This window comes from Grampus griseus, assembly GCF_964374135.1.
Source record: "Grampus griseus genome assembly, chromosome: 3".
NCBI lineage: Eukaryota > Metazoa > Chordata > Mammalia > Artiodactyla > Delphinidae > Grampus > Grampus griseus.
The window spans coordinates 50318663-50337007 of record NC_139019.1 but is presented as its reverse complement, the minus strand read 5'-3'; the positions used below and the strand labels follow the sequence as shown (position 1 = coordinate 50337007).

General features: G+C 37.9%; 1 protein-coding gene across 2 annotated transcripts in view; it reads right to left on the bottom strand.

Annotated features, from left to right (window-relative positions):
* RNF180 (ring finger protein 180) overlaps nucleotides 1-18012 on the bottom strand; it is a 282912-nt gene extending 264900 nt beyond the window's left edge. For both annotated transcript variants that reach the window (XM_082651886.1, XM_082651887.1), the window contains exon 1: nucleotides 17906-18012. The gene's annotated coding sequence lies outside the window, so the exon portion shown is untranslated. The remainder of the gene's footprint in view (nucleotides 1-17905) is intronic.
* Nucleotides 18013-18345: the final 333 nt, after the last annotated feature.

Genomic DNA, 18345 nt, shown 5'->3' with positions numbered 1-18345 from the left:
ACAAAGGAATGATGCCATGGAGAAAAATACAGATGTCAGTCTTAGTCTGTTGCAATGATGATAGTAGTAAAAAGTCAGAACTATTTGAGGAAATTTGAGTATTTTCTTTATATATACACCTTTCCTGTATATATAACGTTAACAAAAATACACTGATGTCTGGCAGGATTTTGGAGAGAATGACTATTAAAATCAGAGAGAAAATTACTTGCAGAAAAGGAATATTCTATTACTGATTGAGAAATCCTGCCCATACCCCCTGCGGCCTTATATTAAAGATGTGTATATACTTGTCTTTGCTTAAAAGCACCACATTGCATTTGTAGCCATGAGACTGAGGCACAATTTGGCACCTAAAGGTTGTAAACTGGAAGTGCTTGGTAGATTATGTCTCCATGAAATAAGAAGCAGTATTTCTTTTGTAATATAAAGAAATGTTCCCAGTGTAAAAGAAATCTTATTGTTATGTAGGACACAGTAACCTCAGAAGTCATCCACAAATGTTTTGCAGAAGTGGGCTTTGAAACCAATGATTGTTCACATAAACAGAACATCATATGTAATAACTCTGTTGGGAATAAGCTGCACAGATATTGGTTATTTTGTAAAATTGATACCATGTCAGCTCCCCCTGCTGATGTTGAATCTTCTTGATGTGTGTTGTGACCACAGAAGAACTGGAATAAAATGTGCTCAACTCCAAGCAGATACAGAAAAGAAGCATTAATAACACAGCAATCAATGGTCTGTGAAAAATTGCAAAAATATAAATAACTGAGTTTTCAAAGCAGCAGTCACTACACTTGTTTGTAAACTGTTTAAGAACACATCAGGACCCGAAAATTAATCTTACATTAGGCAGAAATTAAAACAGGGTTTTACAGATATAACTAGAGTCCTGTGGAATTTATATGCCTTATGTGGTTCAATAGATATTTTTAGAACATGTATTATTTAGTGAAAGCTGGCTTGTAATTCAGGATCCCTCTTACATTAGCTTTCAATCTTTGTCAAGGGTATCAGATACTTTACAGGTACAAATAGGAGACTGGATCAGGTGATTTCTAAACTGTCAATTCTATAATTCTAGACTTGATAGCTTCAGTGACTAAAATGGGAATTGAAGCCTCCAATTTATTAACTCTACAACTGTCTAAATCACAAATTACAGAGAGACACCTCAATTTTCTTCAGTAACTGTTGGTTTACATACTTCAGGGTTGAACATGATAAAGTCAACTTCAGCAACTTTAACTGTTTAAATGGTTCTGCATACACTTTAGTGTTCATATCGAGAGACATTTTTCTTGGAAAGCACCCAACTTTTGTTGACAAAGAATTATTCAGTAGTTCAAACTACCTTATCACCGTCTGGTCACCTCTACCCACCCTCCCTTTTCTTCCCTTCTACCTCCCCTGGGCTTGCTGAACTCTTAGGCATAATACAATGCATATTCCACCTTAAGGAGAAAAGGTAATATAAATTTGATGCTGTAGTAGCTACCAAGTTCTTTTACACTCTCACATAGCTTCTTAAACTACACACTACACTTGAAGTTGAACACCATCTCTTTATTCTTTTAAATTTCTCCTTTGCCCTCTTCTTTCTCACAAACATACCTCAGACACTCAGTCTTGAATGCTCACTGCAGTCTTTGAATCCAAGTGACACCTTTAAGAATTGTAAAAATATCATTGAAGAAATGTAGATACTTTGTAAATTCTGTATTTTGATTAATTTTGCTCATTTAAACTGCTGCCACTCTGGTAAAAGAAGGAATGCACTCTAAAAATGGATGAAAGTAATAGTATGTAGCACCCAAATATTCACTCATTTCTCACATGCTACTTCCTTAGGAAGAAAATATATGAAAAGGTAGAAATTACATACAGAATTAATAGAGTTATGAGGAAAGCTAAAATATACTTTCAAAATGGTGTGTGTCTATTTGTTCTCATATGTAAATCTTAGAAATCACCATATGATGAGCCTGCAAAGTTTTGTTCCGAGCAATAGATATAGTCATATTTGGAGATTTTTGAGCAGACTAGGATACATCTGAACATATTTTTTAAAAACTGCCAAAATATTTCTGATTGACCAAGAAGAGGCAGTAGCATGAAGAAAATAAAACCAGGTGATTTTTTTTAATTAATTTTAACTTGCGTTTTGAGGCTACAAATATTCACTCATTCAGTGAATATTTGCTGAGAACCTACTGTTTTGTCAGGGAACACACACAAAAAATAAAAATAAAACATGTACTGTGAACGCATGTGAGAGGGTAAGAGGGGTTCTAAGCCAGTTGGGAGAGAGAGAGAGAGTAGGCAAAATTGTCAGGGTTCTCAGAGGAAAGTATCTAATTAAAGAATTGATCCTGAGGTCAATTGCAGCCTTGTTTCCCCAGGTGCTTCTCAGGCTGATTTCTTAGAATGGAAAGTAAGAGCTAAAACATATTTACTTTATGTAAAATATATTAATATGATATGAAGCATGGTCTTAACTGAAAGCTGATAATAAGTAAGTTGTGGAACTCACCATGCTTTTATTGGATGGCTATATTCTTTTTGATGGGTCAAGTATCAATAATCAAAAAAGGATTCAAATGAGAAATTGGTAACAAAAATAAGCACACTGGCTTCAAAACCCTTTTTTCTCCTGGGCAAAGGTGTAGTTACACAGAGATGCTTTTTGCTGGATACAGAGGCAGCTATACTAGGTTACCTGCAAAAGATTGCTAGATAATGGAGACAAAAAAGTAGTAGGTATCTCCTAGCAGATAAAGCACTGACCTGGAAGCTAAGAAACTTGGGCTTGTTTATTTTACTTATTTATCCCATCATCTTCCCCACAAAAGGGTTTAAAGCTCTTGGCACTTTCATTGTTTGCTCTGTCTTTCCTGAACAGCCTTTATCTTTGAATAGTTCACCTGTTACCTAAGCCTCTGTCTAGTACTCATGTCACTACACCACCAGGTATTATACTAATGTGTACGTTTGTTTCTTCCTCTAAGTTGTAAGTACCCAAAGAAAGGGCATAAGCAGTATCTCAAATCTTCATAGTCCTTTATAATACCACATGATGCTTTTTACATGCCTATATATGTTGTTGATATGTTGTTGATATGAATTGGAGGCAACTAATTTTCTCACTCTGGGCACTGAAAGGAAATTCTAACGGATCACATATAACCCACATTCTTCATTTCACATAAATTCACCTATGAGCCAATTCTATGACTAATTTCATTATACTGCATTACATGGGGAAAAAGTCCAATTTAGAGACTAAAATATAATTAACATTTTCATATGATTCTAGATGAATCAATAGCTTGTCCTAATATACAAGGTGCTTCCAAAAGATTATGCCCCTGCACTACTAAACTCTTACTTACTCATAATTACTTAAGGTTAGAAAAGAAAAATTGGATAAAGTAGCACTTTTTTTTAAGCCACTTAGTTTCTGGTATTTTTTTCATTTACATGATGGTTTATTACAGGATAGTGAATATAGTTCCCTGTGGGATACAGTAGGACCTTGCTGTTTATCTATTTTATGTATAGTAGTTTAAAGTAGCACTTTTTAAATGGCTTACTAGATTTAGTTTTAAATAAGATTCTGAGTATAAAGCGGAAATGTGGTTATGAAACTATCAATTTAACTCTCCTACTAGATAAACTCCATTATAATGGAAAAATGTTGCTACAGTAATCCAGCCAAAAGATAAGGCCCAGATTGGGGTGATAGCAGTGGTAGTGGTAAATAATGGTCAAATTCTGGATATACACTGAAGGTAGAACAAACAGGATTTCCAGACAGACTGAATATGGGGTCTAAGAGAAAGAGGAATCAAGGATGGCTCCAAATCTTTGGGCATGAGCAACTGTAAGGATGGAACTGCCATCGACTGATATGGGGACAGATGCAGGTGGAACAGAAAGGGCAGATCAGGAGGTCAGTTTTGGATGTATTAAGTTTGAGATGTCTATTTAACTTTCACAAAGAACTGTTAAGTGTAAGCTGGATTCAAGAATCTGGAGTTCTGAAGGGTGTCTGAGCAGGAGCTTTAAATGTGGGCAGGTTCTCTAAAGCCATGAAAATGGATGAGATCTATAAGGTTGTAAGTATGGATAGAGAAGAGAACAAAATCCTGAGCCCCCGGGCTCACATAAATTTTCTGGGGATCTAAACTTCCTCTCAGTTATGTCTATTAACTTTCACTCATTTCCCCCTGAGTTTTGTAATTTTGGAGTATGAATTCATCTTTACCATGAGACAACTATGGGACCTTGTTTGAGGACCTGCCCCTCCAGCAAGAACAGTTTCACACTGTATCTGCCAGATGCTTGAGGAACATCACCAGCAGAGGAATAGCTTTTAGGTAAGTTTCTCAGTTTGGGGCTCCTTGGCTCACCCTGTTAGTATTCAATATAAATCCAAGTACTAAAATCTGAAGTTAAGGATTCTCAGGTGATTTGGAGGATGGCAGAATTAAAAATGAATAAGTATAGGAAAAGAATCTACAGACTATTTTGGGATGAACAAGTAGTTGGTGAGGAAAAATTCTTCAGTTTAAAGGTATCATGCTAATAAATGTAGGATGATTAATATAATCACCATTTACAACCCCTAATGAAATGATGGATTTAAGGGAAAGAAATCAATGGATACTAAAAACATTTGGAAAAAAGGATGATGGAGCATTTTATAATGTATGTGTAAGGCTGTTACCACCTGAACTCAAAGATCAATCTTAACATCACTCGAAAACAGGACAACTATACTGGTTTGCTAGGGTTACCATAACAAAATACAACCGACTGGATGGCTTTAACAACAGACTTTTTTTTTTTCCACAGTCTGGAGACTAGAAGTCTAAGATCAAGGGGCCATCAGGGTTGGTTTCTTCTGAGCCTCTCTCCTTGGATGTTAGATGGCTGCCTTCTCATGTGTCCTCACATGATCTTTCTTCTGTAGGCACATACCCTGGTGTCTCTTTGCAAGTCCAAATTTCCCCTACTTATAAAGACACTAGTCAGATTGGATTGAGTCCACCCAAACAGCCTCATTCCAACATAATCACCCTTTAAAGGCCTTATCTCCAAATACAGTCACAGCCTGAGGTACCTACTGGGAATTAGCTCTTCAGTATATGAATTTGGGGGGATACAATTCAACCAAACATCTTGTGCCTCCTGATGTAATGCAGCTGAAAATACTGAGCACCATCTCTAAAGTATTCTTAAAATAATAATAATAACCTGAACTGAATCAAACCTCTAAATCTAAGAACCACTTTATTTACTACATGAATAGAGGAATGTTGAAATGACACCGTGAGGCTACAACTAGCCAAATACAACTTGGTTTTTTCAAAAAATAAATTAATTTTAAAAGAGGGAGGAGAAACTTAAGAGATTTAAGATGTCTAACAAATGCAATGTGTAGACCTTGTTTGAATCTTGATTCAAACAAATCAACTGTAAAAAAATATTTTTGAGCAACCAGAGAAAATTATACATGAACTAGGTATTAGATGATATTAAAGAACTGTTCATTTTGTTGGACATAATATATAAAACTGTTGCTGTTTTTTAAAGGTCCTTAGGCTAGAGATAAATATTCTAATTTTGAGTATTTACAGGCAAAATTGTATAATGTAGAAACAAATTATATATAATGCAGAAAAAAGCAACAAGAATGGAAGAATAATAATAACTATTAAAGCTGGTTGATGGATACATGATGATTCATTATGCCATTCCTCTATTTTTGTGTATGTCTGAAATTTTTCATAAAAAGTTTCTTTTTATAAAAACTGAACAAACAGAATTTTCAGATGAGACTTTTCTCTACCATCTACTCAGAGACTAAGCCAATACAGACTTCCTCGTAATCTCTGTGTCCGTGGATGCCGTTTTTTTTTTAATCTACTGTTTTACTGAAAATGTTACCCTTCCCAAGTCCTGGCTTTACTCAGGGGTCTCAGTTCCCAGCTGCCTGCCTTATGTGTACCCAAGGCCTTGGCCTCCTGTATAACTATGAGTATATTAGTGAGCCTAGCAACCTCACTCTAACACTAAGGGTAGTTTTTATGTCATGTGTCTGTTGCCAAGCTCTCTCCACCTTTCTTCTTCTTTTTAGCTCCTGGGCTTTCTTTTACTTTGTTACAAGCTCATCTATGCATTTATGTAGTATATATCAAATATCTGTAGAGAAGTTCTAGTATTTGTAGCATAGGTTTTCAGGTTATCATAACCAGAAGACTCCCCTCTGTTAACCACTGCAAGAAAAACTTCTAATTCCAGTTATTTGGCAATGTCACTCAGAGTTATGGTCATGTTCCTTAGGATTTGTTCTGAAAACATCAGAATTCTGAAGGGAAGGGGCAAAGGGAGAGAAGGGGATTAAAGTGGACTGAGGACAAAAGATACCTTGCCAGCTTTTTCAAAAAGGTAGAATGGGACAGAATCTCTCTAACAGGCCAAGGAAGAAATATGTGAAGAGGAAAATATTTCACCCCATATGCTCTATAAACAATAAGCAAATGTGTGACCTCAAAAATTCTAGGCCAAGGGCTTCCCTGGTGGCGCAGTGGTTGAGAGTCCGCCTGCCAATGCAGGGGTACGTGGGTTTGTGCCCCGGACCGGCAAGATCCCACATGCCGCGGATAGGCTGGGCCCGTGAGCCATGGCCGCTGAGCCTGTGCTCCGCAACGGGAGAGGCCACAACAGTGAGAGGCCCGTGTACCGCAAAAAAATAAATAAATAAATAAAAATTCTAGGCCAAAAATTATGGTTCTAATCACCAAGGCTTTACTTTTTGAAAATCTGAAGCATTTTATCTTCCACACTGAAGGCAGAGCCCTTGTTGAAAACACATAACAGATCATTACTTTCCTGCACCCTTCAGGGGCTTCCCAGTGCTCTGCTGACCAGGCTGCTGTCTGTCCTCAGTCCCAGTCTGCTCTACAGGCCCGCAGTCGAGACTTCTTTCCACTCCTCCACTCCACTGGCTCACTCCCCCTGCTCCTACCCCTGGATCCCTGCAAAGCTTGCCCCTGGCCTCCAGGGAATAGAGCCATATCCTTCAAGTCTCAGCTTAAATGCCTCTCCCTGGAGAAGAAAGGGGAGTGGGTCTTCCTTGACCTATTTTTTCCCCCAATGACCTTTCCAATTCTCCTTCAGAACATTCATCATGCTTTTAATTACTTGTTCCATGTCTGTCTTCCTTGCTGAGTTGCAAACTCCTTAACAGTTTATAACAGTGCTAGCACAGTGCTGGGCATTAATCAGTTGAATGAATGAGTAAATAAGTAAGCAAGCATAAGCAAGACATTCTTATGCATTCAAAAAAAGGCATTCTTTCCTTACTCTGCTTAAAATCAGGATACAACTTATTGGCATCACCAGGGTAAATTTAGCAACCACCACCAAAGGAAGCTGGTCTCAGCCTTTTAATGATGTTATAGAGACTGAATTTTAGAAGCTCCATTTTAGAATATGATCTGAGCTTCATGACATCTTATGTGGTTTGATGACTATATGTCACTGGATGTGTTCAAATTATTTATAATCCTCTTTATGAAGCTATCCATCAGAAAATAGTACTTTTCTCTTTTTAATTAGCAATGGGACAGAAAGTAGTATACTCTCCATATTTTTTAAACTAAAATCTCTACATATAAAACATGAATTCAAGGGGTTGGAATTATTTTACATACTACTACTATTTTTGAAGACAGTGATTACTAAATGGCATTAGCTCCTTTAATCATCAGGACATTCCTGTGAAGTAGGGATTGTTAACTCCGTTTTATAAATGAGGAAACTGAGGCCTAGAGAAGTAAAGTAACTTCCCAAACTATCTCCATCATTTTATAAGGAGGAAGTTCCTATTTCTAGAATCTTGAGATTTCTAAGGACAAGAGCAGTGAGGTTGACTGAAGTCCTTACAGAGAGTTCAAAGTTGGGAAGGGGGAAAGTGCTCTCTATTAAGTCATTTACTGGAACAGAGAAGGCAACAAACATCATTGGCTGCCCTTCCTCTATCTGCTGGCATTTTAGGTGACTACACTAAGAAAAGCAGAAGGTAAGGCATAGAAGCAGTAACTAGCTCTAAGCTTCAAGATCTATATTGTCGTGATCAGCTTTTGGGTGACATCAGAAATACACTTCTTTAGCCATTCTAAAAATAAATCAGGGCTCAATAAGTTAACAAGAATCCACAAAAAATGCACACACTCCTATCTAACCATATGAATTTTAGTGCATTTTACTTTTAACATTTGCTTTGCCTTTGCTTACTCCCCGCTTTTTTGGAATTACAGAATCTACATCATGATATACCCAATTTGCTATCATTTATTCTCCTGTTCTTATAAGTTTACCACTGTCTGGCAGCAAATGTTTCTGCAGACAGCTATTCTAAATAGTCCTTCAGCATGGATCTCCATGGAATTCAGTGATACTTAGATGGTGTGCTAAGACGAAGATTTGGTTTATAATCCTGAAACAGCCATGCTGCAACAGTTGTTTCTTCTGTCTTCCCATTCAGTGAGGTCCTTAGAGGCTCCTGAAATAGGCAGGGTTTAGCCTGCCTTCTTTAAATGTTTCCAGACATCTAAGGCACTTAACCTATCCTACATTCTGAACAGCTATTCTGACTCTCAGTAAATCCAATATCCTCAGTTTCACAACAAAACTTTTAATGGTGATTAGTAAGATCCCCTAACAAAATTGATTTAATTAGTGAAATTTCTTTCTTTAAAGTTCAATTTTTTGAGAATAACATTATTTAAGAAAGTAGCCATTGCACTTACCCTTCATACAAAATCTTATAAGGAACCTCAAAATATCAACGTGATAAAAACAATGAGGGGGTTAAATATTTCACTGTTTGCAGAACCCCTGAACACAAATTGAGCACTAGGGATATAAAATACCATATTCATGTGACTAATATATATCAAGTCTGAAATTTATGTCACATTCTAATTCCTTTCAATAATAAATCTTCCTTTGTCCCACAGTATTTCAGAGGTTTCATTTTAGATTGCTTTATTACTTTTTCTTTCTATACATTTCAATCATGGGGGGGATCTACTGAGACTTAGTGTTAAACAGACAAGGTGAGGAAATTACCCATGGTCACTTTTCTGCCCACCTGCTCAGATCCACGGTGGCAGAGCTTGCTGATACACAAAGCACTCAGTCCAGTTTCCCTAACAGGGCTTCACCACCTGGTCCTCTGTTCTCTACTCTGTTCTTCACAAGGAGCATCTTGCACTATCTTTTATTGCCTGTTTCTCTGGGAGAGGAACCGGCGTGACCCGTGATGCTGCTATGTATTATTACCAGGGTTCCGTGTGTCTCAGGTCTCCAGATGCTCTGCAGCACCCACCACAAACGTCTTACATTCTGCCTAGTGGCTTCTTGGAATTTGCTGGGAACCCAGAAAGTGAATTGCCTGAATTTATCAGGCAGTCTGTATCAAGAGGTGAGGGTGGGATAGGGATTTGCAGGTGCTGATGTAGAGAAATTCCCTTCAATCGAGGACAATCTGCTTCTTAATTAAGGTTACTTCCCCCCAGCTTTAGTGTTTTAGGAGTTTTTTGCTTTTTAGTTTTGCGGTGAGTTTCCATTTTATTCTACATTTTCATAGGAGCTTTAAGAAAAATGAGAAAAAGCTACATTGGAAGCTGCTATTTAGATGCTGTTTTTGAACTGGGAAACTTTTTTACACAAATTGTTAAGGATTAATAATTTTATGTATATTCCAGTGATAAACTGTGTGGCATGTTTATTTCTTCATTTATTTATTTATACTCTATCTAGAAGGAATTTATGAACGTAAGGAAGAGAGCTGCAAACCTTAGAAAGACCAAGGTTATGACGACATGTTGAGTCATAAAACTGTTTCAAAACACAGAGCAAAATATTGAAAATTTTTAAATACTGATACCTTTTAAAACTTCAGTATAAGAAAATACAAACAAAATTAAGAGACAACCCACAGATAGGAAGAAGAAACTTATAAATATAAGCAAATGATTAATATCTACAATGGATTCTACAATACAAATTTTTAAAAAGATAAATCTCCAACAGAAAAATTAACACAGAATATAAAGTCACTATTGCCAGAAGAGGAAACCCAAATGGCCAACAATCATATGAAAAGTGCTCAACTTCACAAGAAATTAGGAAAATTAAAATTAAAACAAGATACCATTTCATGCCCATCACATGTCTGACAAGACCAAGTGTAAACATAATACAAAGCAACAACAAAAATCTCATAAACCACTATGGGGAAGTATAACTAGACACAAGCATTTCAGAAAGCATTTTGGCAAGATCTGCTAAGACAGAACGTGTATATGTGGGTCTGCAGTTCTACTTCTAGGTTTTTATGTACTTAAGGAAATATTATATCATAAAAGAATGTTCACTTTCGCAACATTTTGTAGTAGCAAAAAATTAGAAACAACCAACGTTTCATCAATAGGAGATTTGACAAATTAATTTGTGCTCATTGATACAATGGAATATTATATAGCAATGAAAGTTGATAAACTAAAGCTACATGTATGTAGAAAAAAAATTCCAAAGTATGTTAAACAAGGGAAAAAAAGGCTGCAGAAATATACATGGTAAAGAATAAAACACACAGCATAGTAATAGCTACAAAAAATTAAAGCATGCGCAACAATGTTTTAGTTTGTTTACTGATACATGTATATATAGCAAAAGTATAAAAACATGAATGGAAATGATAAATACCAAGTTTGGATAATGGTAAACTCTTCAAAGGGATCTAAGGGGGGCTTAAATTTTATGTGTAATGTATTTTTTCTTAAAAAAATCAGAAAAAAATAAAATGTTAATATAAGGTTACATGGTGGAAACATGAGTGTTCATTACATTATTCTCTATACTGTATATTTAAAAGGTTTTATATCTATATTTAAAAATTTAAATTCATTTGCCTTAATAATATGGAAACCACATATTTTGCATCCTATATCATGAGCACCTCTCAATGTGAAAAATCTAAAACATCTTTTTTGCTTTGAAGAGTCCATAAAGCAGCATTAGCTTTCCATTTGAGCCTTAATTACTGAGGAGTGCTACATGTACATTAAAGGGGGAGGGGGAAACTATGACCAAAATGATTACCTGTGCTAGTGCTTCTCACATTTGTGCATCTGAAATATCTGAAAGCTTTTTAAAAGAACAGATGTTCAAGATTTATCTTAAACCTGCTTGAAACAGAGTATCTGCAATGAGAACCACATACAACAAGACTGAAAACCACTGATCTATGAAAATGTCACAAAGAGAAAAATGAGCAATCCTGACTAATTCAGACAAATCATGTGGTTAGAATGGTGATGGGGCAGTTTTCCCAATGACTATGCAGAAGTTCTGTCTCTCCCACCTGGGCACTGTACAAGCAAAACACAAAATACGAAAAAATGAAATCACTGAGAAGACATGCGTAACGATACCACACCAGCTAACACCACAAAAGAGGGACAGTGGTTCTTATGAAATGCATCAATCATAAAATAAAGTGTTCTTGGATGTTAGTAACTGAATTAGACTAGAAAGAAACAGGTATGCCTTTTATGAAATAACAGCACAAAAAGGCTTACGTAACTGTAATCAAAACACTCTCTAGATGATATGATTATAGCACTGGATATTCTTTGCCTCCCTCGCCCCCCACTCCAGAGGTACTTTCCACCCTACCTTGCTCTATTTCCCAGGAGGCTGACTTTTGACCTGCAAAAATAGGGCCCCCTAATCTTCTGCCTTCCAGTTGGATTTGCCAGTGGGAAGCACCACCAGGAAATCAGAGGGCTGGAAGAGAGTGAAGCTGGGGTGTTTATTTCCCCATTCTTCCCAATCACAGAAAGGCCGGAGGAGGTCTAGTCAGGCAGCATTCCCCACATAGCTACCCTCTCTGGGTTTCAGTCATGATCCAATTCTCTCACTCCTTCAGGTCTAGGGATGATAATGGTTCCCACTATTGTTAGTCCTGAGATGCTTCACCATCCACTGTTGGTTTATTTTAATCCAGGAACACTTTTAATATTAATCTTCTGAACTACTCCATTTTGAGCCTGCTATGTATTTTCTACCAGAACACTGACACAATTATGAAGCATGAAGATATTCTACCCTACTCTCTTAAGTAATACATCTTTTGTAGATCTAACCTTTCAAGTTGAATATGTCCAGCTAGTATACAGAGTTATAGGTGCTATACATGATTCAAGAAAATATATATCGAATATTTGACCTGTGCCTTAGAGGGAAAAAAAACTAGGTGGAAAACAAATTCATTCCTACTCCTGGGCATATATCCAGAGAAAACCATAATTCGAAAAGATACATATACCCCAATGTTCACTGTAGCACTATTTACAATAGCCAGGACATGGAAGCAACCTAAATGTCCATCAAAGGAAGAATGGTAAAGAAGATGTGGTACATATATACAATAGAATATCAGCCATAAAAAAAGAACGAAATCATGCCATTTGCAGTGATATGGATGGACCTAGAGATTGTCATACTGAGTGAAGTCAGATGGATATCACATGATATCGCTTACATGTGGAATCTAAAAGAAATGGTACAAATGAACTTATTTACAAAACAGAAATAGAGTCACAGATGTAGGAAACAAACTTATGATTACCGGGGAGGTGGGGAGGGATAAATTGAGAGATTGGGATTGACAAACACACACTACTATACATAAAATAGATAATAAGAACCTACCGTATAGCACAGGGAACTCTACTCAACACTCTACAATAACCTATATGGGAAAAGAATCTAAAAAGGAGTGCATATACATGTATGTGTAACTGATTCACTTTGCTGTATAGCAGAAACTAACACAACATTGTAAATCAACTATACTCCAATAAAAATAAGTTAAAAAAAACAAACAAATTCAAGGCCAAAATAAAAGAAATTATCAAAAACAGAGAGTAATTAACAAATAGATATGGTAAACTGAAAACAAGAAATAGGGAGTTAGGGAAGGATTTCTGGGAAAAAAGTAGTATTCCATCTGGGTCTTAAAGGGTAAGAGAGAATTTAGATAGCATTAGCAAGTAGAATGGAGAGGAATGGGCATATTGAGCAAAGAAAATAATATAAGCCAAAACACTAAATTGGGAAAGGGTATGGTTGTTGGGTGAGCAAAAAGTATAATGTCAGACTAGAGTACAGCAAGCTTTATTTAGGACTCTACAGCCTTAGCTAGTTCTAAGTCAGACAGGTGAAACTATACAAATATTAATTATACAATTTATATATCTTCCAGGAGACCAATGGTCTGGGAACAAATAAAACCAAAAATTCAAGCAGAATATGGCTAGAAAAATATACCTTAGTTTTAATTTCTAACTCTATTAAATAAACTTTAACACAGTCCCCAATTTACTCATTATACAATGGGCCCACATATCTATACTATTCATCCCATGCTGCCTAAATTGGTGTTCATATTTCAATTCTGGCTCGTCGGAAAATTTTTTTCACCAGGCTTATGAATAGGCCAGGAGATTCTCAATCAGAATATGCCTCATGCTTATCTCAGCAATTTTATGAAAGATGTTTTGAAGTTGCTTTTAAAATCTGTGCTAATGACCTACTGCTTGTTTCTAAGGTTCTTCCACCAGTTACATCAGGGAAAGAGATTACAGAACTTGAAGGCAGTTCTGTTATTAATAATCTCTAATATTTCTGCTTGCTACAGAGAAATTTATCAAGACAAAAAAAAAAAATGCAACAGCTCCAGTTTCCTCAGCTACATTTTGTAAAAGGCTCACCATTCAAGTCATTTCCTCAAATATTTTCTAAAATCAAGAAAAGCAATAAAACATCTTGTTAATTATGTGGTTAATGTTTACTGTACCAAAGATACTTAGCTTTGGTTAATATAATATTATTTTTGTACATATTATTTTATACTAGGGCCAAAAGAAGATATTTTAATGTGGGCATCTTTATGTCACCATTTTATTGGGGACTGCCTACTTATTGGGGCTGTTCTGATGCAGGGAATTCTGATGAGACCTCAAAAATGAAGTATTAACCTTCCAAAACGAGAAAAAAATTCATGTTATACATGAAACAGATATTCTCATCCCTTCCCTCTGCTGTCTTCCTTTCTGAACCAACTACTTTCCACCCAAAGGTGGCAATTAAAGATGAAGTAAGCTCAGAGATTAGAGTGAGGGTCAGAGGCAAGGTACAATTCATCAATGGAATGAGATGGGCAAGGACCAATACGTGGGAGACAAACCCCTGTATATAACCAGAAGGTAATGTTTACCATCACAGTTGCTCATCTTAGAAAGGGCCATGCTAGGGGAAAATTTCTGCTTGCCAGCTGGTAATTTATTTGTCACTTCAGTAATCTGCATATCAAAATAGGTGATTTCTTTCAAAGTTACCATTTACTCTCATTTAAAATGAGAGACTTGGCTGCTAAGTAATGGAACTTTTTTCCATTTGAATATCAAAAGGATAATACCCCTTCTTTTCATATGCTCCTTATTATGTATTTATTATTCAATGGAATGGAATGGGGTATATTTGCAGCCACAATACTATCCCTGTTCTCAAGCTATTGACTGCATGGAAAATTCCCTACTTCTGATCCCTCAGAAATGATTTCATATGTTTATCATAAAACTCCTGCTTGATGAATTTAGAGGACTAGGCCAATATCTCCTTAACTGCTAATATAGTTATAACAGACTTCTGACACTTATATGATATATAATATGTATAATACAGATACAAAATTTTCAAACAATCCAGAAATGAAGAAAATGAACATCAGTAATTGGTGTGATCAAGAAAATCTCTCCCACACACAACTTGCTAATGATTTTTTTGAAAATAGCAATTTCGCATTTTGATAAGGCCATTTTGACTTAGCTATATTACACTCAAAACATATAATGTGCAGCTAAATTTTGATTCTAAATTATTATAAAGATTTACACTTGCATGTATGTGAAGTTCTATTTTTCATATGAAATACAGTCACAACTTAATACAGTTCCAGTATTATATGTGGTTTACTTAATGTATTCTACTTGAATAAATAATTGATAGGTTGCAATCCAAATTATTACTTTCAAAATGTTTAACAATATGCAAATGTACACACAGATATACATATATGTATTACAAATGTATACAAACCTACAAGTAAGCAGTGCCCATTTCAGAGTAGTCACTCTGGGAAGGTTACTTCTAATAATCTTGCCATTAATTAAAACTATTTTTAAAAAGATTTTTTGATGTGGACCATTTTTAAAGACTTAATTTGTTACAATATTGCTTCTGTTTTATGTTTTTTGGTTTTTTGGCCCCAAGGCATGTGGGATCTTAGCTCCCTGACCACGGATTGAACCTGCACCCCCTGCATTGGAAGGCGAAGTCTTAACCACTGGACTGCCAGGGAAGTCCCAAAACTATTTTTAAAACACCCTTTCAAAATTGTCTTCATAGCCTTCGTGGTAACTGTTTAAATATCCTTAATAGCAGTAAAATCTTGAAGGTAGAGCTGAATTTTGCAACCATGCAGAAATCATTCTGCCAAGTTTAGCAAATAAAAGAGATGTTCAAACTGAGTTACATAGTTTTTGATTACAAAATATAAACCAAAGACAAGTACTTATAAAAGAGATTCTAAAATCATGTTTTTATGTTGCTTGTAAGTCAACTAAATTTTTCAAATATTCAAAGTAATTGTGAATAGCAGCAGCACTTTTGGAACAAGTATTTAGCCTCCAAAAATAACTACCTGAAATGACCACTCTAAAAAAAACATAACTGACAGCATGTTTGGGGGAAGGGGTAGTGTTTCATGACCCTACATTCACACTTCGAAGTCACAAAGCAGCTTTCTTCCAAGGGGTTTAAAATATTTTCCAGACACTACTTCATTAATTCTCCAAATATCCCTTTATGAGAGATAGGACAGATTACCATTCTTTTTCTTCCAGAGTGCTGAGTGAAGATGGTGTAAGGGAAAGAGAACTGTGTTTATTCCATGAGTCAGTGATTAAGTCTAGTCATACTGTGCCCTAAAATGTGTGCTATATAGTTAGCAAAATTTAACTGAACTTGTTTTAGCTTTATTCTGTTTGATAAAAAGGCATTATATGAGGTAGATGTGTCATAAAATATTACAGGGATTAAAATGATTATTAATTCATACTTGACTGGAAGAATTCTTGCTTGATGTACAGGAGTTACTTATTAAAGAAGCTAGTGTCTATCCTCAGATACACTAATAAAAGCCTAATTAAGTCTATTTTATCCAGGGAAAAAAAGCTTGTTTTTTTAAAGACTCTTTTCCTTGAATTTTAGAAGAAAAAATATCTTCACTTTGAAAGACCAAATATATAAATGAAACGAACGAAGAAAAATGGGGCAATAAAAGATCTATTGGCAAAATCATTTAAGAGCAAACCCTAGGGAAATGGGTAAATTGTCGATGGCTCTGGAGAGAGAGCCCAACATAATATGCACATGATTACAAGTTAATTTTCATTGAAATTATTTAAATGATTATTCTTCTAAATGTTTAATTCTTTTGTATGAGAAAAGAAAACTTGCTGCTCAGGCATACCACGATTCCACTTATTCATTAAATAAAAATTTAGGGTCTCTGCTATGATAATCACTAGGTATACTGGGGCTCCCAGTGGCCCCATTTTTATATGGGAGATTAATGGTTTGACAGATGAAAAGACAAACAAATTTAGTCCTTACTACGATTCCAGTGATCCTATTCAACAAATGGAATGATTCTGGTCTTTTAAGTATCACTTTTAGGGGTACTAGTCCAGGAATATGAAAGGGCTCAACTCTATTTTTTTAAAGAAAGGTTTTAGTAATTAATGAGTAAATAAAAATACGCCTATTAGAGAGGCACTCAGCGCTACGTTTTGTTTGAGGTTGAGTGACTGACCGGACTGAGGACAACTCTCAGTCAGATAAGCTCTAATCACAGCTCCCACAAGGGCTGCCTGCTTATTTTTGAAATAATCACTTTTCCTCATGGGTGCCTTAGCTGTCTGGTCTATAAAATGGGTAACTTAATAGTAACCTGTCCACACAGTGCTCCTTTGAAATTGACTAATGAATGCTCTCCCAGGTGTTAAAACTATTAGATGCTACAAAAATACTGAGTACTGTCTCGAAAAGAACTCGGTGATATACACATTAGAGCTAATGAGGGCTCTAATCCCTACCACCCTATGGACCCTCTCCCCACCTCCGCCCCGCTGCATTTCAGAGCTTACCCATGACCTCTGCCTGACAACAAGTCTGTACACTCCGGACCCGAGGCTGCAACAAAAGCAGCTGAAACGCCGATACCGAAATGGACCAGACAAAAGAAAGTGGGTCTGTGCGAAGGGAACGGGCCGTGGGAGGGGGTGTGTGCCGACTCTCCCCACAAGCTCTGAGATGAAACCGGACACAGCGCCTCAACTCCCACCTGGAGGGCGGCCCACACCGGCCCCGCGGCGCCCCACCGCCGCCCCGCACGCCCCCGCACGCCCCAGGCGCCGCCCGGCTCACGTTTCCAGACCCCGTGTAATTCCACCCTCCCTCCGGATCGCGCCCCGAGGCCGCCGCCGCCGCCCCGCAAGCCTCAGGTGCGAAAGTTAAACCGCCTCCGCATCACCTGAGGCCGTGCCGGGAAGCAGCCGGGCCAGCCCAGCCCAGCCTTCCGCGCGTCCTCCCTGCGCGAGCGTGGGGCCCGAGCCGCCGCGGCCAGGCAGGGCCGGGCCGAGACCAGACCCTCGGGCGGCCGCACCCCGCCGAGCTCCAAGCCGTCGGCCCTCACCTGCGACCGCGTCCCGGAGCCGTCCGCTCCGCGCGTCGTCCCGGAGCGCCCGGCCGCCCGCAGCCCGGCTCTGAGGACTCGCGGCGGCAGCTCCGGCGGCGGCGGCGGCTCTGTTGGCGGCGATGCAGGTTCAGCGAGACGGGAAGCGACAGGAGCCAAACCCCGCGGAAAGCGCTCGAGCTGCGCCGGCGGCCCGGAGCCCTCGGCCTCGGTCTCGCCTCACGGACGCTCCCCGCCGCCTCCAGCTCTGCGCACCCACCTCAGCAGGTTCCGGCCCGAGCCGCGCGTGGGCGGCGCCCCGCCCCGACCCTTAGCAGCCCTGCCAGCAGCGCCAGCTGCGCCGGGCCGGGCGGCACCGAGGGAAAGTTGTGCTCTCTGGTCAACCTTTTACCAGAGCAAAAGAAGTTGCGAGTGCCTGCTTCTCCCGTGGCCTCACCCAG